General features: G+C 48.2%; 1 protein-coding gene and 1 pseudogene across 1 annotated transcript in view; both read left to right on the top strand.

The window, feature by feature from the left end:
• LOC140202052 (myelin-associated glycoprotein-like) overlaps nucleotides 1–24,717 on the top strand; it is a 565,622-nt gene that overhangs the window by 113,057 nt on the left and 427,848 nt on the right.
• The window catches only part of LOC140201967 (high affinity cGMP-specific 3',5'-cyclic phosphodiesterase 9A-like), a 173,118-nt pseudogene continuing 152,888 nt past the window's right edge, over nucleotides 4,488–24,717 (top strand).

Here is a 24,717-nt window from a genome sequence, read left to right as displayed (position 1 = left end):
TGACATGGATAGAAAATTGGTTGGCAGACAGGAAACACAGAGTAGGGATTAACGGGTCTTTTTCAGAATGCCAGGCAGTGATAGTGGAATACCGCAAGGCTCGGTGCTGGGACCGCAGCTATTTACAATATACATTAATGATTTAGATGAAGGGATTAAAAGTAACATTAGCAAATTTTCAGATGACACAAAGCTGGGTGACAGTGTGAAATGTGAGGAGGATGTTATGAGAATACAGGGTGACTTGGACAGGTTGGGTGAGTGGCAGATGCATGGCAGATGCAGTTTAATGTGGATAAATGTGAGGTTATCCACTTTGGTGACAAGAACAGGAAGGTAGATTATTATCTGAATGGTGTCAAGTTAGGAAAAGGGGAAGTACAATAAGATCTAATTGTCCTTGTTCATCAGTCACTGAAAGTAAGCATACAGATAGAGCAGGCAGTGAAGAAAGCTAATGGCATGTTGGCCTTCATAACAAGGGGAGTTGAGTAGAGGAGCAAAGAGGTCCTTCTGCAGTTGTACAAGGCCCTGGTGAGACCCCACCTGGAGTATTGTGTGCAGTTTTGGTCTCCAAATTTGAGGAAGGACATTCTTGCTATGGAGGGATTGCAACGTAGGTTCACTGGGTTAATTCCAGAGATGGCGGGACTGTCATATGTTGAAAGATTGGAGTGACTGGGCTTGTATACACTGGAATTTAGAAGGATGAGAGGGGATCTGATTGAAACATATAAGATTATTAAGGGATTGGACACGCTGGAGGCAGGAAACATGTTCCGGATGTTGGGGGAGTCCAGAACCAGAGGCCACAGTTTAAGAATAAAGGGTAGACTATTTAGAACGGAGTTGAGGAAAAGCTTTTTCACACAGAGGGTTGTGGATCTGTGGAATACTCTGCCTAAGAAGGCAGTGGAGGCCAATTCTCTGGATTCTTTCAAGAAAGATTTAGATAGAGCTCTTAAAGACAGTGGAGTGAAGGGATATGGGGAGAAGGCAGGAACAGGGTACTGATTATGGATGATCAGCCATGATCACAGTGAATGACGGTGCTAGCTTGAAGGGCCGAATGGCCTACTCCTGCACCTATTGTTTATTGTCTATTGACCCTCATCTCCTTCTCCCAATGTTTATTCTCCATTTGGAAGTTCCCACCCGATCTGTTTCCGTTGCACTTCCCCTCCTTTCAGACAGAACATTGTCTCCCCTCCACCTCTCCACGGAAAATGTTCTACCCCGCAGTTACTCCACCATTTTGTTTTTGCTCCGATCACATTATCGTCCCCAGGAGGGGACATTTCCCATTGCTAAGCTCGGGAATCTAGGAAGGAGGCCCTTCAGCCGGCTCAGAGTCTGTTCTAGCTCTTCGTCAATTCCATCATTCCCACCTTCTGTTCCTGAACCAGTCATCAAATGGAACAACCTTCTTCCACACATCCAATCCCAACGGACCGGGGGTTTGCTCATCTCTGAAGATGAATTGTGACACGAATAATTCATGTCGCAGAATTTATTCCGGGTATGTGTGAAATGATCCACCTCAGGAGATCAATATGTGGAGTACTGTGTTGACAGGGTTGTTAAGTAGATGCTTGGTGTTTTGGCTTTCATTACTCACGGGATTGAGCTCCAGAGCCGCGAGGTGATATTGCAGCTCGATAAAACTCTGATTAGAACATACTGGAGTATTGAGTTCAGTTCTGGTCACCTCAATTTAGGAAGGATCAGGAAGCCAAGGGAATTTACCAGGATGCTGCCTGGATTAGACAGCATGTTTTATGAGGATAGATTGAGTGAACCAGGGGTTTGCTCTTTGGAGCAAAGGGGAATGAGACTTCATAGAGGGATACAATATGATAAGTGGTGTGCACGGAGTGGACAGCAGCGACTTTGCCTCGAACGTGCTGCCTGGTGGAGGCGGATACGACAGAGGTGGTTAATAGTCAATTAAACAGGTGCATGAATGTGCAGATAATGGAGAGGTGGGGGAGAAGGAGTTGGATGACATTAGTTTTAATAGCTTTGCACAATATGGTGGGCGGAAGAACATTTTCCAGTGTGGTACTGTTATCCTTGCCTCCAAGGGGATCTTTCCAATCACCTCAGGTCTCCCTGCCAGAGTCAAACTCTCTGGTCCTTGGAAACATTCCAGTAAACCACTCCAGGTCCCAGAGTGTATTTCCCTGAATTGGACCAAGTCATTTCAGGCTGGAATAACTAAGCCCGATGTTCTCGCACCTGGGGAGGGGGTGTGGTGGGTTGGGGCTTAGAAAAACCAGTGCGATCCCTCTCCAGCCTGTTAGAAGACAGGAGCAGGGGAGGGAGAGGATAGGGAGATCGTTCAGCTGAAAGACCCTGACACAGAAGCAGAGGAAAGGACGATTGGCCTCATGTCCTAATGAACACTCGCCAAAGGTCCAAAAACGGTTCTAGGGGCTCTGCCCTATCCATGCAGCCACCTTGTCCAGACTGAACCCTTTCTGCACCAAATTTCTTATTATGCCCCCTCGTCTAAGTTGGAGAACATTTGCCCCATGGGCGATGAGGCAGACCAGCACAGAGATGACTATCATGACCGTCCCTTCCCTCCTCCTCTCCCCCTCTCCTCCTCCATCCTCACCCTCTCCCCTCTTCCTCTCCTCCCACCCCTCTTTCCTCCCTCCTTCCCCTTCCCCACATTCCGTTCTCCCTCCCCCTCCCCTCTTCCCTCCCTCCCTCCCTCCCTCCCCGCCCCTATCCTCTCCTCTCCCCCTCCCCCATCTTCCTTTGCTCCTCCCTTCCCATCTTCCCCCTTCCTCTATTCCAGGTGATCTTCAGCCTCTTATCTAGTCCGTCCGACGTTCGGGATCTCTTGTGTGCCGCTGCTGGGCTTGTCAGGTCAGTCGGGCCGCTTGGCGCAGCGACTAACTCCCCGCTCCTTAGCCAGAGGACGGCACGTTCGGATCCATACGTCTTAGCACCGAGGTCCGTGCTGGGGGAGACGGAGTGAGGAGGGAGCGCTACGGGAGGCGTGGTGTCGAAGGAGCGCTGTGAGAGCGACGGCTAGAGGAGAGGGAGGGAGTTTTATGGAAAGCTGAGGCGGAGTCTTCCTCTCGTTCTCAGATCTTCTCTTCCTATCCAGAGGAGGCACGCTGTCCTTGCTTGACCACAAGGGGTCGCCAGTGACCATTGATCCTGAGATGCCACCCAATACCAGAAGGCAGGATTTGACTGTCAAGGGGCCCGGGATGTTTGGGAATATCCTTGGAATGATGGGGTGATTGAGTAAACAATGGACAGGTTTAGTAGAGATTTAATCCCAGAGACCTGGGTTCGATCCGGCCCCTCACGCAAAGTTCCCTCCCTCCTCACTATCTGTTTGGAGTTTGTCAGTGGAGTGTGGCTGGAGATTCACTGTGGGAAGAGTGTCTGTGGCTGTGGGAGGAGATTCAGTGAGTGAAGGGGGAGTTGGTGATGGGGAGTGGGGAGTGTCTGTGGTCTGTGGGAGGAGATTCAGTGGGTGAGGGGGGAGTTGGTGATGGGGAGTGGGGAGTGTCTGTGGGAGGAGATTCAGTGGGTGAGGGGTAGTTGGTGATGGGGAGTGGGGAGTGTCTGTGGGAGGAGATTCAGTCGGTGGGGGGAGTGTTCAGCAAAGTGACAGATATTAATTATGAAATATTTGTTTTATAGTTCTCCATATAAGGTTATTGTTACATCATCAGGGCCCTCAGGTAAACAACTTTTAAACGTTAAATTCTTCCTTGGATCAGGCCCTCACTGACCCAGATCAGCACTTTGCCCATCACTCTATCCCTGTCGCTTCGAGGGCCATAGTCCTGGTTCAGAAACGTATACGCCACGGACAGGACAGCTCACAAAACCTCTACTTCCTCCGGAGGTTTGAGAAATTCAACATGTCACTGTTGACATTGACAATTTTTATCAATGTGCCAAGGAAAGCTTCCTGCCCTGGTGCATCAGGGCTTGATACAGCAACTGCTCTGCCCGTGACCGCAAGAAACAACAGAGTTGTGGACACAGCTGCACACATCGCAGGCACCAACTTCCCTTCCAAGGACTCTGCTTACACTTCCCTCTGCCTTGGTAAAGCAGCCAGCATAATCAATGATCCCATCCATCCCCAGACATTCTCTCTCCTCCCCTCTCCCATCGGACAGAAGATACAAAAGCCTGGAAGCATGTACCACCAGGCTCAAAGACAACTTCCACCTCACTATCATAAGATTATTGAACAGTCCCCCAGTGCGATAAGATGGACACTCGACCTCACAATCTACCTTGTACCTCGCTGTCTGCCTGACTGCGCTTCCCGGGTAATTGTAACAGCTACTGCTTTACCCTTGCACTATGTCGATGCACTGATGTGAGGAAACGATCTGTGTGGACAGGATGTAACATCACTGTACCTCGGGACTTGTGACAATAACAAGCTGATTTATTGATTTCACTCACAGACAGAGAGGTCCTACTACAGAAATTCTGCACTGATGTCACCGTCCAGCTCTCCAGGTACTGGATTCAGAACAGCGGAAAGTGGGGACGTGATTACCGGCGCTTTCTCTCCCCTTCATTGCTGACGTCCCCGCTGCCTTTGGTGGCCAGGCCCATAAGACCACAAGACATAGAATTCTGCTCCTCTATCCCCCATCATGGCTGATTTATTTTCCCTCTCAACTCCATGGACCTCGGAGACTGGAGAGAGCAGATAGTCTGAGACTGTTTACCCTGGAGCAGTGGAAGCTGAGGGGGTGACCTGGTAGAGGTCTATAAGAGTTGTGGGAAACATATGTAGGGAAGACATTTTACCTTGCTAATGGATCCCCAAGCATGATAACATTGACTCCTGACCTCGCAATCTACCTCGTTGCGGTCCTTGTCTGCCTGCGCTGCACTTTCTCTGCCACTGTGACACTTTATTGTGCATTTTGTAATTGTTTCACCTTTTCATATTTTTTGGTATGGGTATCAAAAACAAAGGGGAAGAGGGTGGAGATGTAAAGTCCATCTGAGGTGTAATCACTTTCACACAGGAGGACATTAAAATTATTCTTACACAGAGAGGGGTTGGTTATCTAGAACGGGTTGTCAGAGAACATCTTTTTCTGTTCTGTGTGTTCTCCCTGAAACTCCCCTCACCCCTCACCACACCTTCAGGAGGTGTAGGTCTTTGACACAGAACAACATCCATCACAGTACGTATCAATGTTTTGCTGTTTGATGTGACAAATGAAGCTAAACTTTAATCTTAATTTTTTTCCACTTTTCCCCTTGATTTCTCGGAAAAATCTCTCTGTCCCCTCTCTCCTCACTGCCTCCCTCCCTCCCCCTCCGCAGGTACCTGAGGGTGGGCGAAATCGAGAGAGAGATTCGGAATAAGCTGGTTGTCTTGGAGAGACGGGTGGAGGGTGAGTGATGTTTGTCCACCCCTGCGCCTCCAACCATGGTCTCCAACCCCCTCCTCAGTGACTGGGGGGAGGGGGGATCATGATATTTCCGCAGTAATTCCATACAGCTACCCCCTCCTCCCTCATCCTGCCCCTCCCTACTTATCCTCCTCCCTCTTGCTCTGCCTCTCTACCTCGTTCTTGTCCCGTCCTTCTTTGAGAGACGCTCGAGCTCTCTCAACCCTTTCTCATAAGACATGCTCTCTAATCCAGCCAACATCCTGATACATCTCCTCTGCACCCTATCTGAAGTTTCCACATTCTTCCTATAAAGAAGTGACCGGAACTGAGCACAGTTCCCCAAGTGGGGTCTAACCAGAGTTTTACAGAGCAGCAACATTAACTCGCAGCTCTTGACCCCAACCCATCCCCCCACTGATGAAGGCCAACATATTATAAGCCTTCTTAAAACACTCTCCCATGTCTCTGGTAAATCTCACCCCTTTCACCCCAAACATCGAGTTCAGTGGTTCCAAACCTGGGGTCCATGGACCCCTCGGCTAAGGGTAGGGGTCCATAGCATAACAAAGGTTGGGAACCACAGCTGTAGTTCTTGGTTCTCTTACCTTGGCGAAAAAATCGATCATAATTACAGGCCTCATGATTTTCTACTCCTCTATAATTTCACCATTCAGTCTCCTGCACTCAAAGGAATGAATTACAAATCTGCCCAACCTATTCCTTTAACTCAGGGCCTTGAGTCCCGGCTATATACCCATCAACGTCTGCCTTTTTCCCAGCTTAATGGTAGTTTTTCCTGAAAGGGGTGACCAAAACTGTACACAATATTCAAAGTGCAGCCTCAACAACATTTGGTGCATCTGTAACATAGAAACATAGAAAACCTACAGCACAATACAGGCCCTTCGGCCCACGAAGTTGTGCCAAACATGTCCCTACCTTAGAAATTACTAGAATTCCCCATAGCCCTCTATTTTCCGAAGCTCAATGTATCTATATAAAAGTCTCTTAAAAGACCCTGTCATATCTGCCTCCGCCACCGTTGCCAGCAGCCCATTCCACGCACTCACCACTCTCTGAGCAAAAAACTTACCCCTGACATCTCCTCTCTACCTACCTATAAAGAGGAATAGATAGAGTGGTCAGCCAGCGCCTCTCCCCCAGGCACCACTGCTCAATACAAAAGGACATGGCTTTAAGGTAAGGGGTGGGAAGTTCAAGGGGGATATCAGAGAGTAGTTGGTGCGTGGAATGCACTGCCTGAGTCACTGGTGGAGGCAGATACACTAGCGAAATTTAAGAGACTACTATACAGGTATATGGAGGAATTTAAAGCGGGGGGTTATATGGGAGGCAGGGTTTTAGGGTCGGCACAACGTTGTGGGCTGTACTATGTTCTATATTCTACTCGCCAGCACCTTAAACCTGTGCCCTCTTGTGGCAACCATTTCAGCCCTGGGTAAAAGCCTCTGATTATCCACAAGATCAATGCCTCTCATCATCATATACACCTCTATCAGGTCACCTCTCATCCTCCGTTACTCCAAGGAGAAAAGGCCAAGTTCACTCAACCAGACGTGACGTCCATCTCCAGTACTCAGTGCCCTAACTGATGAAGGCCGGTGTTTAGAAGGAGATGGGTGAACTCACTGAAACTTCTCAGATCCTAAGGGGACAGGACAAGGGGGATATTTTCCCCAGCGGGAATGTCTGTCAATCGAGGGGAGAGAGTTATCAGAACTGGGGGAGGAGACGCGGGGGGGGGGGTGTCATTTAATACTGTGATGAGTAGGGACCAGCACGTGTCATCAGAAACAAACATGACTGCGCCTCTGTTTTGTGGAATTTAATGCCACGCATGGTGGTCGATACCAAGTCACAGGGTATATTTAAAACTGAGGTTAATAGTTCCTTCGAGTCATAGACTCATAGAACACTACAGCACAGAAACAGACCCTTTGTCCCATCTAGTCTGTGCCGAACCACTAATCTGTCTCATCTCATCAATCTGCACCTGGACCACAGCTCTCCATACACCTCCAATCCATGTGCCGATCCAAATTTGTCTTAAAGGTTGACGTTGGCCCGCACCCATCACTTTCACTGGCTGCTCATTCCACTCTCTCACCGCGCTCTGAGTGAAGAAGATCCCCTTCATGTTCTCCTTAAACATTTCACCTTTCACCCTAAACCATGTCCTCTAGTTGTAGTCTCACCTAACCTTGGCGTGATTTGCACATTTACTGATCCAGTTTACCACATTATCATCCAGACCATTGATTTAGGTGACAAACAACAATGCCAATCCCATGGCACACCTCTAGTCACAGGTTTCTTGACAGAGAGGCAACCATCTACAAACACTCTGTGGTTTCTCCTGCAAATCCAATGTTTAATCCAAGTTACAGCCTCATCTTGAATACCAAGTGACTCACTAGTATACATTTTTCCGGCTTATCTTGAAACCTTTCTCAAAGAATAGAACAAAATTAGCTATATTCCAATCCTTGGGCATCTCACCTGTGGCTAAGGAAGTGTTAAATATCTCTGCTAGAGCCCCTGCAGTTCCTGCACTTGCCTCCCAGAGGGTCGGAGGGAACACCTTGTCAAACCCTGTGGATTCCTCCACCCAACCTGCCTTCAGACTCCTCCTCTGTGATCCGTACAGGACCAATGACCTCGCCTCTGCATTGCCTCACACCTATAGACCCTGTGTCCATCTCCTGAGGAAACAGAGATAGATGGAAAACAAAAAAAATCCATGTAGGATCGCTGCTGTCTCGTTCGGCTCCACACAGAGATCACCACGCTGATCTTCCAGAGGACCAATTTTGCCCCTTGCTATCCGTTCACTCTTAACGTAGCTGTAAAATCCCTTCCGATTCTCCTTCAGCTTGTCTGCTTAAGCAACCTCATGTCTTCTTTTAGCCCTCCTGATTTCCTTCTTAAATGTCCTCTTGCATTTCCCATACTCTTCAAACACCACACTGTGCCTGCCTATTCCTGCACCTTCTTTATCTCAACCAGGGCCTCAATATCTCTGAATACCCAGGTTCCATTAACCTGTTATCCTTGCCTTTTATCCTGACAGGCACATACAAGCTTTGTACTCATGAAAACTGAAGTCCTCCCTCCTACCAAGTACACCTTTCAAAGAAAACAACCTGTCCCAGTCTATACAAGCCAGATCCTTTCCGGTACCATCAAAATGGGAGTTTTTCTGACCAGTAACGCCACCCGCTCCCCCACCCCGGCACCTCTCTGTCATGTCTAAAACAATGAAACCCCGGAATACTGAGCAGCCAGCCCTGCCCCCCACCACAACCAAATTTCAGTGATGGCTAAAATGTCATAAACTTCACTTGCTGATCCATGCTTTAATCTCTCCCGCCTTCCCTACAATACTCCTTGCATTGAAACATGCGCAGCTCAGAACCTCAGTCCCACCACGCTCAGCCTTTTGTAACAACACCTTTCTTCACAACACTTGCAATTAGTAATTTTGTGATTAGTAAAGGTGTTAAAGGTAACGGGGAGAAGGCAAGAGAATGGGGTTGAGAGGGATAATGAATCAGCCGTGATCGAATGGTGGATGGATCAACCCCGCACACCGACACTCTGGTTCGATCACACCCCGTGAATGTTGCCGTCCACCGTGGGTGTCCTCAGCACAGGCTGATCCCAGGATCCCACGGACACGGAAGACCAGGCGGTTAATCAGGAATGGCTTGGACTGTGTTGCAGTGGAGAGCGGGAGGAGAGCCGAAATCGCCAAGTGTCAGGGGGAGATCGAGAGGCTGCGGGAAGAGATTGCCAAGAGGTAGGAGGTAGACAAGAGGCCACCCTCCGTCCGATCCATGTCCGCAGGGTGAATTCCTCTCACTCATTGGGCCAGATCAGGATCTATCATCTCTCTCTCGCCTCCCTCAAACGTGGAGCTGAGTCGCCCCTTCGAACAGCCACAGCCCACGGTACGGAGTGGGAGAGAGGGAGTCCTAGGGTTCAGGCCCGGCGACGGTGAAGGAATGGCCCACAGATTTCCGAGTGGGGGTAGCGGGGGGACAAACTATCCCCACAAACATAAAGCTGCCCTCATCCTTCTGGGCAGAAAGGGGTGCGGACGTAGATACTGTCCGAGTAGCCCGGGCAAGTAACAGCGGAACGTTCTGTAGACACTGCACTCTGCAGCAATGGTAGAGGGTGAGGAGTGAGGGTGTTTAGGGTGGGTAGGTGGGGTGCTGAATGAACGGCTGCCCTGCTCTGGATGGCATTGTGCTCCTCAAGAGGTGCTGGACCACCGTGAGGCAGCAGGGTCCGAAAAAAAAATCTCCACAGTATTTTCTCAGCAACTCTGAGAAAACCCTGGAGATGTGGGGCAAGATTGTCAGTGTTGGGCAGAGGGAAGGGGACACACGGAGGCTCAAGGTGAGTGGATCCTAGATGTCGAGTAGCGTTGTGAAGGGCCGTGGGATTGGGGTGAGGGATGAATGCTGAAAGCTGATCTCTCTGTCTCTCTCTCTCCCTCAGATCCCTCTGGATTCCTGACTCCCCATGTCCCCCTGCCAGCAGGAGGCTCACCCCTCGCCGTGACGTTCCCTCACATCCCAAGGTAAGAACCCCCCTGTCCCAATGTCTTCAGTCACTCCTCTTAGTCTCTGTGACCTTCTCCAGCACCTAGAACCCTCCTTGTCTCTGTAAACTCCTCCTACCCCTACACCCCTCCCCATCTCTACACCCCCTTCCAGCCCCCACACACCTCCCGGTCTTTGTAACCCCTCCCGCTCCTATACCTCTCTCTGCTTCTGTGAAATACAGTTCCTGCCAGCACACCCCTCACTAGGTGGGGAGCACTACACTGTGGAGGTGCTGTGAGGAGGGAGCGTGGGCTGTGGGAGGGGGCTGAAGAGGGAACACCACGCTTCAGGAGGGTCACTGAGGAGGAAACCGCATGCTTTCTCCAGACGAGACGTTAATCTAAGTCCCGGTCTGTGCATGTTAAAGTCCCACAGCCACAAATGGGGAGTCTGGGATGGGTGGGGGAGTGAGTTTCTCCCCGGGGTTCCAGACAGAATGCTGTTTATGAGATCTTACTGATTGGTGTTTCCGACTGCATAGACATAGGCATGCGCTTCTGTGAAGAGGTACCAGGCTGGGGTGAGGGTGTGGTTTGGTGGGGCCGAGGTTTAAGACACGCATGTGGCTTTGACGTGGAGATGTTGCACTCATGCACTGACCTCCTGTTCCTCTTTGCGCCTCTCTCCTCCCAGTACACCCTCTCTCCAGAGACCATCGAGGCACTGAAGAAGCCAACCTTCGACATCTGGCAGTGGGCTCCCAACGAGGTAGGCATCAGTAATTTCAGAGGCGGAGCTTCTGAGCACAGCAAGAGTCCATCACCGGGCAATGAAGTGCAGTTCCTCATCGAGTCCCACCCCATGGGAGATTGCCTGTTTGAACACAATGTTATTGTACTTGGCCAGCTCTCCTTGGAATTGCTATTAGTTTGTTATTGTCACATGCTCGGAGATACAGTGAAAAGCTCGTGTTGCATACTGTTCATACAGATCAGATCACTACACAGTGCACTGAGCTAGATCAATGCAAAACAATAACAATGCAGAATAAAGTGTAGAAATTACCAAAAGAGTGCAGTGGAGGTATACGATAAAGTGCAAGATCATAACAAGGTAGATTGTGAGGTCAAAAGTCCATCTTATCACATAAAAGGTCCGTTCTAGAGTCCGACAATCGTGAGATAGAAACTGTCCTTGAGCTTGGTGGTGTGTGATTTCAGGGTTTTGTACCTTCTGCCCGATGAAAGAGGAGATCTCCGGGGTGGGAAAGGCCTTTGATTATTCTGGCTGCTTTACTGAGGCAGTGGGAAGTGTAGAGTCCGTGGAGGGGAGGCTGTTTTCCATGATGTACACAGCTCTCTGCAGTTTCTTGTCATCACGGGCAGAGCAGTTGTCGTACCAAGCCGCCATGCATCCAAACAGTATGATTGCTGTCGTGTGTCGATGAGAATTGGTGAGGGTCGATGGAGACATGCCAAATGTCTTAAACCTCCTGAGGAAGTAGAGGCATTGGTGAGCTTTCTTGGCCATGGGGACAAACTATTAGTGATATTCGCTGCTGGGAACTTGAATCTCTAAGCCTTTCTGCCTCAGCACTGTTAATGTAAACAGGGGACCATCCCCCACCGTCACCTTCCTGAAATCAATGACCGGCCCTTTTGTTTTGTTGACATTGAGGGAAATATTGTCACAACGCCGTATTACTGAGCCATTGGAGATCATTGTAGGTCCCAATGGAAGGGTCATCCTTGTCCCTGCGCTCTCCCAATTGGTTCACTGGTAGACTCTTCCTTTCTCTGTGATTCGATGACCTTTAGTCAATCATTCCAATGCCTCCATTTTCCTGTCAGAACATTCAAAGGCAATGGGATTTCAAAATGCTGCATACAACCTGTCACCTCCTCCCTCCCTCAGTCTCTCAAATGTACACAACCTGTCACCTCCTCCCTCCCTCAGTCTCTCAAATGTACAAACCTGTCACCTCCCTCCCTCAGTCTCTCAAATGTCAAACCTGTCACCTCCTCTCTCCCTCAGTCTCTCAAATGTACACTGCCGGTCATCTCTCTTCCCCAGTCTTTCAAATGTACAAACCTGTCACCTCCCTCTCCCAGTCTTTTAAATGTACTCAGTGGGTCACCCCTCTCCCCCAGCCTCTCAATGCAACCCATGTCACCTCTGTTCTCTCCCCAGTCTCTCAAATGCACACAATCTCTCTCCCCAGTCACTCAATCCTATCTTTCTCCACCCATCTCCCTGCTCACTCTTTCTTCAGTTTCTCTCTAACTCCTTCTCTTTGTTTTTTAATTCCATTGTGCTCTTTATCTCCTTACCCCGAATTTTCTCACTCGCTGCAACTCTTTCTCTCCCTGCTCTCCCTCCCTCTCTCTGTCTATTGCTTAATTTGCTTGCTCACTTTCACCATAATATTCATCACCTCTCTTTATTTCCTGTCTCTTTCTTTCTTCTCATTTCAATTTAATTCTCTCTCCATTCTCTCATTCCTTTTTTCTCATTCTCTCTCATTTCTCAGCTATGCTGCATTCTCTCTTGCTATCTATCTCTCTGCTCCCTCTCTCTCTCCCTCTCACTCTCTCTCTCATTTACATCCTCAGATCTGCTCTCACACCATTCTTCCCCACCTCCTTTCAAACTGAGAGTCCCAGATCACGACGGCTTAACCCAGGAAATGTCCGCACACCAGTGGGTTATGTTGGGGCTGAGGAGGACTGGCGAGAAGATTGGGAGTGGGATGGGGGTCTGGATCTGGATGTGTTTCTGCTCTCCCCACAGATGCTGAGTTGTATCGAGTACATGTTCCACAGTCTGGGCCTGGTCCACCAGTTTAACATCAATGCCATCACTCTGAAGCGATGGCTGGCAGGTCCCCTCTCCTCATCCACCTCTCCCAGTAACCATTCATCCACAAGATCTCCATTCCAAACCCTTCCAGTCTACCTGGCTAATGTCCTCCCTCTGTCTGCTACAACTCCCTCATCTCACTCCTCATCTCTCAACTTTCTTCTGAATCATCCATCTCTCCCTCTCTCATTTTCCCATCCATCTCTCTGTGAAAGAGTTGAGGGATGGAGGCAGGGATCTCGATTATTATATATCTCTCTCTTCTTCTCTAATCTCTCTATTTTTTCCTCTAATGCCTCTCCCTCTATTTTCTCTTTTTCTTCTTCCCCACCTCCACATCTGCATCATTCTCCTTACCCTTCCAGGGTGACAGAGATGGGATGGTGATGCGTGCCTAAGGGGGTCACAGAGATGGGAAGGGATGCAGAGCCTGGCAGGGGTGATAGAGATGGAGGAGGTGTAAAGGGGCTGAAGGAGGTTACGGGGACAGGAGATGGGGAGGGGTTAATGGGTTCTGTTCGAAGAGGCTGAACCCAGTGAGGGAACAGAGGGATCCCTGATGGCCCTCAACCCCTGATGGAGGAATTGGTCAAGTGTGAGGCCAGAGCACCAGCAGGAACCGGATGGACCGAAGTGTCTGTAACTATCTGCATCCTCTCTCTGTGCCACAGCTGAGCATCCAGGAGAACTACAGGCAGAATCCGTTCCACAACTTCCGTCACCCCTTCTGCGTAACCCAGATGATGCATGGCATGATCCAACTGTGTGAGCTGCAGGTGGGTGTATGGGAGCAAGTTCTGACCATCCCATCCATACTAGTCCTCCGTAACGATCACTGCAGTCAGGTTCACTCCTGCGGTGTAGAACTCCCTCCCCACCGCACCCTCATCATTGCCCCTCCCTCCTCAGCGCCCCTCCCACCACCCTCTCCTCAACACCCTCCCACAACATTCTGTCCTCACCACCCCTCCTACAGCACTCCCTCCTCACTCTCCCTCCCACAGCACTCCCTCCTCACGCTCCCCCCTGATTTGGAGGTGTTAGAGAAGATGGTGAGGGGAGGGAGCCCCAGTTGGGTGAAGTGTTGTGGTGGGGAAGGGGGAGGTGTGAGCCCAGACATACACTGACCCCATCCTTCTCCTATGTGATCGCAGGCCCGGCTGAAACCCATCGAGATTTTGATCTTGATGACCTCCGCTGTCTGCCACGACCTGGACCACCCCGGACTCAACAACACGTGAGTCTGAGTGCCCAGCCCCAGGGGGTCACTCCATGCTGGAATTACCGCTCCAACGCCGGCCTTAATCCCAATTCCCCACCCCCCACCTCCCAACAACAGCTCCAGTGAGTTCACCAAAAGCTCCTCAAACATTAACCTTTTCATTCTCGGAATCATTGTCATAAACCTCTCCAATGGCATCTTATCCTTCCTCAGCTAAACGGCACAAAACTGCTCACAATGCACCAAGTGCAGTCTGACCAATGTTTTATAAAACCTCAGCATTACCTCCTTGCTTTTATAAACTAGTTCTCTGAAAATGAATGCTATCATTCCAATTGCCTTCCTTACTTCCGACTCAACCTGCAAGTTAACCTTTACAGAATCCTCACAAGGATTCCCAAGTCCCTTTGCACCTCCAATTGCTGAATTCACTCCCAATTTCGAAATTTGTTTGTGCCTTTACTTCTAGCAAAATATACAATATGGCTGTACACAATGCTACACTCTTCCATCTGCCATTTCTTTGCCCATTCTCCAAATCTGTCCAAGTCCTTCTGCAGACACCCTGCTTCCTCACCAATACATACTCTTCCACCGATCTTCGTACAGTCTGCAAACGTGGCCACAAAACCATCAATTCCGTCATCCAATAATTGACACTTAACGTGATGCCAAGCTCGCTGCGGAGGAGAGATGACCACTGATGACTGTCCCCGCTCTCAGTCTAAGGGTTGGACTCTTGCCTCCCACTACCCCACACCTCCCCCAAATAGATACCAGGTCAATGCTCAGACCGACCTCGCACGTCGCTACGGCAACCACTCCCCCCGGAACAGCACCGCTGTGCCGTGGCCTTCCAGATACTTTCAGAGCCCAACTGTAACATCTTCGCTGGCACAGAGACGGGAGTCTCGGAGGAGATCCGGAAGGTGAGACGTTCTGTAGGGGTTGGTGGGGTAGGGGAGGAGAGATGGTGAGACCGAGGAAGGGAAATGTGGGAGGGGGCTGCAGGAAGTGGGAAAAAACTGACTTCGAAGATTCCGGGGTGGGAAACTCTCGGGAGGGGGTGGGAGGGTGTGGATGATTCAACATCTTCCAGATTTCCACAAACATCGCAGGATATTTTACGGAGTGACTGGTCCTTCAAAGATACTGAAATAGCCCAAACACTGATCACCAACAGGCCGTAGACAAGGAAGAACCAGACAAGGCTTGGTACAAAAATTGGTCTGACAAGGTAGCAATGGTATAGGAGTTGGAACATAATGTTACAGCTGTACAAGACATTGGTGAGACCACACTTGGAGTTTTGTGTGCATTTCTGTTCGTCCAGCTGTAGGAAGGATATCATGAAGCTGGAGAGGGTGCCGGAAAATTCACGAGGATATCTCCGGGTCTGGAGGGTTTGAGCTATAAGGAGAGACTGGACAGGCTGGGACTGTTTTGCTATGAGCAAAGGAGGTTGAGGGGTGGCCTTATAGAGGTTTATAAAACCATGAGAGGCAGAGATAGATGGATGGTCACAGTAATTTCCCCAGGGTAGGGGAATCTAAAATCAACTGAGACAGGTAAGTGGTGGGAGAGAACCTAAGAGACAAATGATCACAAATGATGAATAGAATGAGCTGCCAGAGGAAGTGACAGATGTGGTACAATGACTATATTTTGAAGACATTTAGATGGATACATAAATAGGAAAGCTCTAGGGGTCAGGGGTTCTCAATCTAGGGTTCACACAGCCCTCAGTTAATGATAAGGCTGCAAGGCATGAAAAGAGTTTTCTAACCCCTGATTTAGATGAATATGGGCCAAACATGGCAATTGCCACTCGCTTAGATGGCACCTTCATCAACCATGTACTAGTGGGGGCGAAGGGCCTTTTTTCCAAGCTGTGTGACTCTAGGAGTCAATGCCCCTGTATCTGATGGTCACAGGAGAAACAGCTGCAGAGATGATGGAGGTGCTGGTTATAATCCTGCCTGGATTCCAGAGAGGAAAGAGAAATTATGAGTGTAATAAAACTGTTTGAGGAAGGTGATTGATGGAATCCATGTGAGCTGTGCTTGTGTCACTGGGACCAAGGAGGATGCAGCACAACCTTTAGTGAAATGTAACATAGAATCAACCTGATTTTAGCACAGGGAGATGTTGCTTGAGGAGTTTGCCAGGACAGTTTTAAGATTTAAGGAGGGTCGATAAATCGGGACACTGGATGTAGCATATTGGGATGACCAAGTATTTCGCAAGGTGGTAATATGACAACCTTGGCAACCTAGGGTGAGGTCCAGAACATGGTTCAATTCATCTGGCAAGTATATTGTGCTTTCACTGCCCAATTAGACTATTACAGGGTCGATCAACACCCCTCGTATCAGAATCTGACTAATCATCAGACTTGAATAATGTGAAATTTGGTGTTTTGCAGAAGCAGTACAGTGTAAAGGCAAAAACGACAATTACTTTACTTTATTGTCGCCAAACAATTGATATAAGAGCGTACAATCATCACAGCGATACTTGATTCTGCGCTTTGTGATCCCTGGAGTACAAATCGATAGTAAATATTAAAAATTTAAATTATAAATCATAAATAGAAAATAGAAAAGGGAGAATAAGGTAGTGCAAAAAAAACCAAGAGGCAGGTCCGGATATTTGAAGGGTACGGCCCAAATCCATTCAGCAGTCTTATCACAGTTGGAAAGAAGCTGTTCCCAAATCTGGCCGTACGAGTCTTCAAGCTCCTGAGCCTTCTCCCAGAGGGAAGAGGGACGAAAGGTGTGTGGACTGGGTGGGTCGTGTCCTTGATTATCCTGGCAGCACTGCTCCGACAGCATATGGTGTAAGTGAGTCCAAGGACGAAAGATTGGTTTGTGTGATGTGCTGCGCCGTGTTCACAATCTTCTGCAGCTTCTTCCGGTCTTTGACAGGACAACATCCATACAAAATAAGTAAACGGTACAAACAAAAAAGCAATAACCAAGTTCATGGACTGCTCAAGAACACCTTCCCGACAACATGTTGGCCAACACTGTACCCAATACTCGAATCAGAATCAGGGTTATTGTCACCGAAATACGTCATGAAATTTGCTTTCTGTACACACAACACATAAAACTACTATAAATAACAAATAAATAAAAAATGCAAATGAGGTAGTGTTTATAGACTGACGGCAGAGGGGATGAAGATGTTTCTGAATTCAAAAGTGTGGGACATCCGGTACCTGTACTTGCTGTCTGATAGAAATGGGAAGACGGCATGTCCTGGCTGGCGAGGGTCCTCAATGATGGATATGTCTTCTTGAGGCATTGCATCCTGAAGATGTCTGTGATGGTGGGGAGGTTTGTGTCTGTGATGGTGGGGAGGGTTGGGTCCATGATGGGGGGGAGGGTTGTGTCCGTGATGGTGGGGAGGGTTGTGTCCGTGATGGTGAGGGTGGTTGTGTCCGTGATGGATCTGCCTGAGTCTACGACCCTCTGCAGCCTCTTGTGATCCCGTGTATTGGAGCCTCCACACCGGGTGGCAATGCAACCAGTCAGAATGCTCTGTTACAGGGAGAGTTGGTGGGTGGGGAGGGGGGGTGGTGGTGGTCAGCCACGTGTCTGTATACAGGAGGGGCTCTGACCTTCTCCCTTTCCCCCCAGGGGATGACGGAGCTGATCTTGGCCACAGACATGGCAAGGCACGGGGACATCATGGATGCATTTGCACAATACCTCGGCGTATTCGACTACCAGAACCAGGAACACGTCCGACTGGTCAGTAATGAGATCCCAGGGGACTCTGGACATCAGGCTCTGGCCAGCTGAAGGCAGAGAGGATGGGGGCACAAAGGCAGCGAGGGGTGTAGGGGTCAGAGGGGCTCATAAAGATGGGATGGGTATAGGAACTGAAGGGTGGAAGGGGTGGCAGAGATGGAAAGGTGTGTAGGGGTTAGAGGGCTCACAGAGACAGGGAGTGTGTTGGAACTGGAAGGAATCATACAGACAGGTCGGGGTGTAAGGGAGGAAGTGGGTCACAGAGTCGGGGAGGTGTGTAGAATCCAGTGGCAGGGGTGGAGGTGGGGGTGACACGGACACAGGGAATGTAGGGGCCATAGGCGGTGATAGAGATGGGGATACACACTCAATGTTCTTGTTAATTGGGATTGGTTTATTATTGTCACATACAGAGATAGAGTAAAAAGCACACTGTTCAGACGGATCAGATCATTACACAGTGCATTCAGCTGGAATAAGGTCAAACAATAACCGAATGCAGAATCAGGTGTAACAGCTACAAGGAGAGTGCAGTGCGGGTGGACAATAAGCTGCGAGGCCAAGACCTGGATTGTGAGGTCAAGTCCATTTATCATACGAGAGATCTATTCAAGAGTCTGATCACAGAAGGGTGGAATCTGTTTGAGCCTGGTGGTACGTGTCTTCCGAGGACGTTTTACCTTCCCCAGGGGGGTGGCTGGAAGGTTTGATGATGAGGGACTGTCTGGGGCCAGGCATCACTGTGTTACCAAGTTGGGTAGAGGGGTGGGAATGGGCTACCCACGACTTGTCGACTTCCTCCTTCTCTGCAGCTCACTGACACCCTCGTCCTCCCTGTTGACAGCTGGAACAAGTACTGATCAAATGCTGTGTCACCTCCAACGAGATGTGTCCCACCCAGGTCTCTGAGCCCTGGCTCGACTGTTTGTTACAGGAGTGCTTCATGCAGGTGGGTGGTGGCGGGGAAGTGTCATGGGTGGAAGGAGTGAGGCAGGAGCATCTCGCTGTGGGGAGAGAGTGTCGCACTAAATAAGGGACAGTTGGGAGGAAAGTGCCGTGAGGGGTGCAGAGGGAAGGAAGTGTTGTGGTCAGAAGGAAGCAGCAGAATAGTGATGGTGAGGAGGGAGCGCTGTGGGAGGGGCAGTGAGCAGGGAGTGCTCCGGGATGAGCCATAGGCAGGGAGCAATATAGGAGGTGGAATGAGTAGGGAGCGCTGTAGGAGGGGGAATGAGGAGGGAACCAAAGTCCAAAGTTGCAGGTAAATTTATTAACATGGTGCTTGTTACCACATAGTACCTTGAGATTAATTTCTTTGCAGGCATTTACGGAAAAAGAGAAATACCATAGAATTTACGAAATGCTACTATATGTAGAGACTGCAAACTAAGGTGCAAAAGAGGACAAACTGTGCAAATAAAAAATAATACTGACAAAAGTTGTTGTAAAGAGTCCTTGAAGGTGAGTCTGCAGCTCATAGAATCAGCTCAGTGCGGAGGAAAGTGAAGTTATTCACGCTGGTTTAGGAGTTGATGCTTGTAGGGGGATAACTGTTCCTGAACTTGGTGGTGTGGGATCTAACCAGTCTCACTGACAAAATATTGTGGACCTTCTGTACCAGCTACTGTAAAGATTGTGAATACAACACAACACAACACTGATGGGGGAGATTTTGAACAATTTCTTTTCTTCGGTATTCACTAAGGAGAAGGATATTGAATTATGTAAGGTAAAGGAAACAAGAAGGGTAGTTATGGAAAGTATGACAATTAAAGAAGAGGAAGTACTGGTGCTTTTAAGGAATATAAAGATGGATAAGTTTCCAGGTCCGGACAAGATATTCCCTAGGACCTTGAAGGAAGTTAGTGTGGAAATAGCAGGGGCTCTGACAGAAATATTTCAAATGTCATTAGACACGAGGATGGTGCTGGAGGATTGGTGTATTGCTCATGTGGGTCCATTGTTTAAAAAGGGTTCTAAGAATAAACCTGGCACTTATCAGCCTGTAAATTTGACGTCAGTGGTGGGCAAATTGATGGAAAGTATTCTTAAAGATGGTATATATAATTATCTGGATAGACAGGGTCTGATTAGGAACAGTCAACATGGATTTGTGCATGGAAGGTCATGTTTGACAAATCTTATTGAATTTTCTGATGAGGTTACTAAGAAAGTTGACGAGGGTAAAGCGGTGGATGTTGTCTATATGGACTTCAGTAAAGCCTTTGACAAGGTTCCACACGGAAGGTTAGTTAGGAAGGTTCAATCGTTAGGCATTAATATGGAAGTAGTAAAATGGATTCAGCGGGTGGTAGATGGGAGACACCAGAGAGTAGTGGTGGATAACTATGTGTCAGATTGGAGGACGGTGTGTAGCGGTGTGCATGGGATCTGTACTGGGTCCAATGTTGTTTGTCATATTTATTAATGATCTAGATGACGGGGTGGTAAATTGGATTAGTAAGTATGCAGATGATACTAAGATAGGTGGCGTTGTGGATGAAGAAGTAGGTCTTCAAAGCTTGCAGAGAGATTTAGGACAGTTAGAAAAGTGGGCTGAAAGATGGCAGATGGAGTTTAATGCTAAAAATGTGAGGTGCTACATTTTGGACTAATCAAAATACGACATACATGGTAAATGGTAGGGCATTGAAGAATGCTCTAGAACAGAGGGATCTAGGAATAATGGTGCATAGTTCCCTGAAGGTGGAATCTCATGTGGATAGGGTGGTGAAGAAAGCTTTTGGTATGCTGGCCTTTATTAATCAGAGCACTGAGTATAGGAGTTGGGATGTAATGTTGAAATTGTATAGGGCATTGATAAAGCCAAATTTGGAATATTGTGTACAGTTCTGGTCACCGAATTATAGGAAGGATGTCAATAAAATTGAGAGAGTACACGAGGAGATGAGTTGAGAGTTAAAGGACAAAAGTTTAGGGGTAACATGAGGGGGAACTTCTTTACTCAGAGAGTAGTAGCTGTGTGGAATGAGCTTCCAGCATAAGTGGCTGAGGCAGGTTCGATGTTGTCATTTAAAGTTAAATTGGATAGATATATGGATAGGAAAGGAATGGAGGGTTATGGGCTGAGTGCAGATTGGTGGGACTAGGTGAGAGTAAGAGTTCGGCTCAGCCTAGAAGGGCCAAGATGGCCTGTTTCTGTGCTGTAATTGTTATATGATTATAAATATTGAGCACATGCTGTATGAAATGTAAATATTGGAAGAGAAATGCACTGTACCATAAATATTGTGAACAAGCTTCAGTGATAAAGGGTTTAAGATCGTGCTGGTGAACACAGAGACAACTTGCTGGCTACAAACAAAACTACTATTTATTTTATTAATCACACTTTTTCTCTAAAACGATCACTGTAATCAATAGCCTATAACTTCCCTTTCACAGCTGAGCATCTGAATTGCCTGTACGACCTGGCATTTTTGTGGTGTAAACTGAGATTAGAAGGTGCGACACACTTATGACGTGGTGTATATGGGCTGAATTGAGGAGGCAGGGCCCAGGCCCAGGCCTGCGAGGGGGGACCAAGTCGATGCTCACTGATTTAAGCGCTGTGCCATATGGGAAAGGTCGGGTACCGGCCAGACGGAAGAGGTCGGGTACGGGTCGTATCAAGGCAACGGGTCCTGGGCCCAAGAGCATATCAAAGCGGCATGGCTGATTTCAAAGAGCAAAAAATGACCCACTGTTGGGCCGATTTAAACTCCGGGCCAGATTGAAAAGGTAAAGGTTTTGCGTCAGTTTTCATCTGGATGGTCGTTGAGATTTACTTGTCTCTGCGGTGAACTGAGACTTCAACCTGCAACCAATGGACTGCATCGACTGTGACTGGCTTCGTGGCTGTGGATTCACTTCTGTAACTTCAGTTCTGAATGACATTTGCTTAATTTTATTGTTTGTACAATTAGTGTTCTGGTTCTGCACTTTGGGTATTTGACGGTCTTTTTCTAATGGGTTCTATTGAGTTTCTTTGTTTTGTGGCTGCCTGTAAGGAGAGAAATCTCAAGGTTATACATAGTATACAAACTTTGATAATAAATGTACTTTAACTTTGAACTGTAACCTGCGAACAATGTGAAGACAGAGCACCAAGCAACATAAATATTATGAACACACTCTGCCGGATACACAATTGTTTTGGCATCAATACTGTAAATACTGTGAATACCAGTACCATAATGTACACTCACTGGCCACTTTATTAGGTACCACTGTGCACCAGTTCATTAATGCAAATATCTAATCAGCCAATCCTGTGGCAGCAACTCAATGCATAAAAGCATGCAGACATGGTCAAGAGGCTCAGGTGCTGCCCAGACCAAGCATCAGAATGGGAAGGAAATGTGATCTAAGTGATTTTGACAGAGAAGTGATTGTTGGTGCCAGAAGGGGTGGTTTTAGTATCTCAGAAGCTGCTCATCTACTAAGATTTACATGCACAACAGTCTCTAGAGTTTACAGAGAATGGTGTGAAAAACAAAACAAAGAAAAAAAAATCCAGTGAGTGGCATTTCTGTGGGTGAAATGAGAGAGGTCAGAGGAGAATGGCCAGGCTGGCTCAAGCTGACATGAAGGTGACAGTAATTCAGGTAAACATGTGTTGCAACAGTAGTGTGCAGAAAAGCCTCCCTGAACACACAGCACCAGAACACCACGAAACATCAACCCGTGACCACTTTATTATGCAAAGGAGGAACCTAATAAAGTGGTCTCTGAGCATTGATATCATAGTTATGGTACTGGTGTAATACTAAATATCATAATGGTGACCCAGCTTACCGAATACCATAAATATTGCGAACTCACTGCATGAAGTACCATAAAGATTGAGAAGCAACCTCACAGAATACTGTAAAGGTTCTAAACACACAGCAATACACCACGAATATTGCAACGAGCCACACCGTGTACTCTCACACCGAATTCTGCAAATATTGTGGACACAGAGCACTCTTCGTTGTAAATATCATAATGGAAGGGCAGGAAATAGCGGAGACACTGATGATGTCAGACCAAACACTATAAATATTATGATTCGGGTCCCATAAACATTGTGAAGGTGTTGCCGTTGAGAAGTTACAGTGGCTACCGTAAATATTAGGGACACGGGGCACCAAATGCCGTAAATATTGACTGGGTCAATCGCAGCGCTACTGTAACGTGAGCGCCAATACCGTAAACATTATAAACATCCCGCGCTTAAGCTGATCACTATTGAGATGGCACATTGAGTACAGTGAAATTGTACCGTGGTTAAACTGGAAAGAGTACAGAGAAGATTTATCGAGCCATTGCCAGAACTGGCGCGGCTGAGTTACAGGAAGAGGTTGGTCAGGCTGGGTTTTTATTCCTTGGAACGGGGGAGAAGAAGGGGGAAATTTATAGAAGTATTCAGAATGATGATAGGCATCGATAAGGTGGCCAGTAACTGGGTAGGACGACCGAAAGCTAAAGGGCACGGGTTTAGGGTAAGAGGGGAAACATTTAAAGGGGACCTGATGGAAAAAATTCTTCACACAGAGGATGGCGAGTGACTGGAACGAGCTGCCAGAGGAAGTGGTTGAGGCAGGAATATTAGTATCATTTAAGAAGCGCTTGGATAGGTATGTAGAGGAACAGGGTTTGGGGAATATGGGCCGAATGGAGGAAATCGTGATTAGCTGGTGGGCACTGGGGTCGCCATGTATTGGTGGGGCCGTAGGTCCTGGAGCCGGGCTGTATCGCTGTGACTCCTCGCTGACCCTGTCCAATCCTATCTCTCTTTTATCTCCTTCAAAGTCCTCTCTCACTTTAAAACTACACCTTCTCGTACTTGACTTCTCTACCCTGTCGAGGAAGACACAATCTGCCTATTGCCTTCTGTGCCATTAAAAGTATCGTTAACAGTGTCATCCACTCCTCCACTCCAGAGAAAACAACCTCTCTCTCTGAGCCTACTTCTTCGGCAAGAACTCTTCCACCCCCACCGATGACCCCTTCTCCCATCTTCACCCCTCCTCTTCTTCATGGACACCCCGCTCTAGTCCTCTGCCTGCTCTGGATCACTTTACCGCTAATTGCCGACGGGACATCAACCGTCTCGACTTCACCGCACCTTGTTCCCATTCCAACCTCACGTCTTCGGAACGCTCTGCTCTCCACTCCCTCCGCACTAATCCTAACCTTATTATTAAACCTGCCGATAAGGGGGGTGCTGTTGTAGTCTGGCGTACTGAACTCTACCTTGCCGAGGCACAGCGACAACTCGCGGATACCTCCTCTTATTTACCCCTCAATCGTGACCCCACTAAGGAGCACCAGGCCATTGTCTCCCACACCATCACCGACTTTATCCGCTCAGGGGATCTTCCATCCACTGCTACCAACCTTATAGTTCCCACACCTCGCACTTCCCGTTTCTACCTCCTACCCAAGATCCACAAACCTGCCTGTCCTGGCCGACCTATTGTCTCAGCTTGCTCCTGACCCACCGAACTCGTTTCTGCATACCTCGACACGGTTTTATCCCCTCTTGTTCAATCCCTTCCTACCTATGTTCATGAAACTTCGCACCCTCTTAAACTTTTCAATGATTTTAAGTTCCCTGGACCCCACCGCTTTATTTTCACCATGGATGTCCAGTCCCTATATACTTCCATCCCCCATCAGGAAAGTCTCAAAGCTCTCCGCTTCTTTTTGGATTCCAGACCTAATCAGTTCCCCTCCACCACCACTCTGCTCCGTCTAGCGGAATTAGTCCTTACTCTTAATAATTTCTCCTTTGGCTCCTCCCACTTCCTCCAAACTAAAGGTGTAGCTATAGGCACCTGTATGGGTCCTAGCTATGCCTGTCTTTTTGTTGGCTTTGTGGAACAATCTATGTTCCGTGCCTATTCTGTTATCTG

The sequence above is a fragment of the Mobula birostris genome, chromosome 8 (assembly GCF_030028105.1).
Source record: "Mobula birostris isolate sMobBir1 chromosome 8, sMobBir1.hap1, whole genome shotgun sequence".
Taxonomy (NCBI): domain Eukaryota; kingdom Metazoa; phylum Chordata; class Chondrichthyes; order Myliobatiformes; family Myliobatidae; genus Mobula; species Mobula birostris.
Note: the sequence above shows the minus strand (reverse complement) of the source record. Positions and strands in the feature narration are given on the sequence as shown.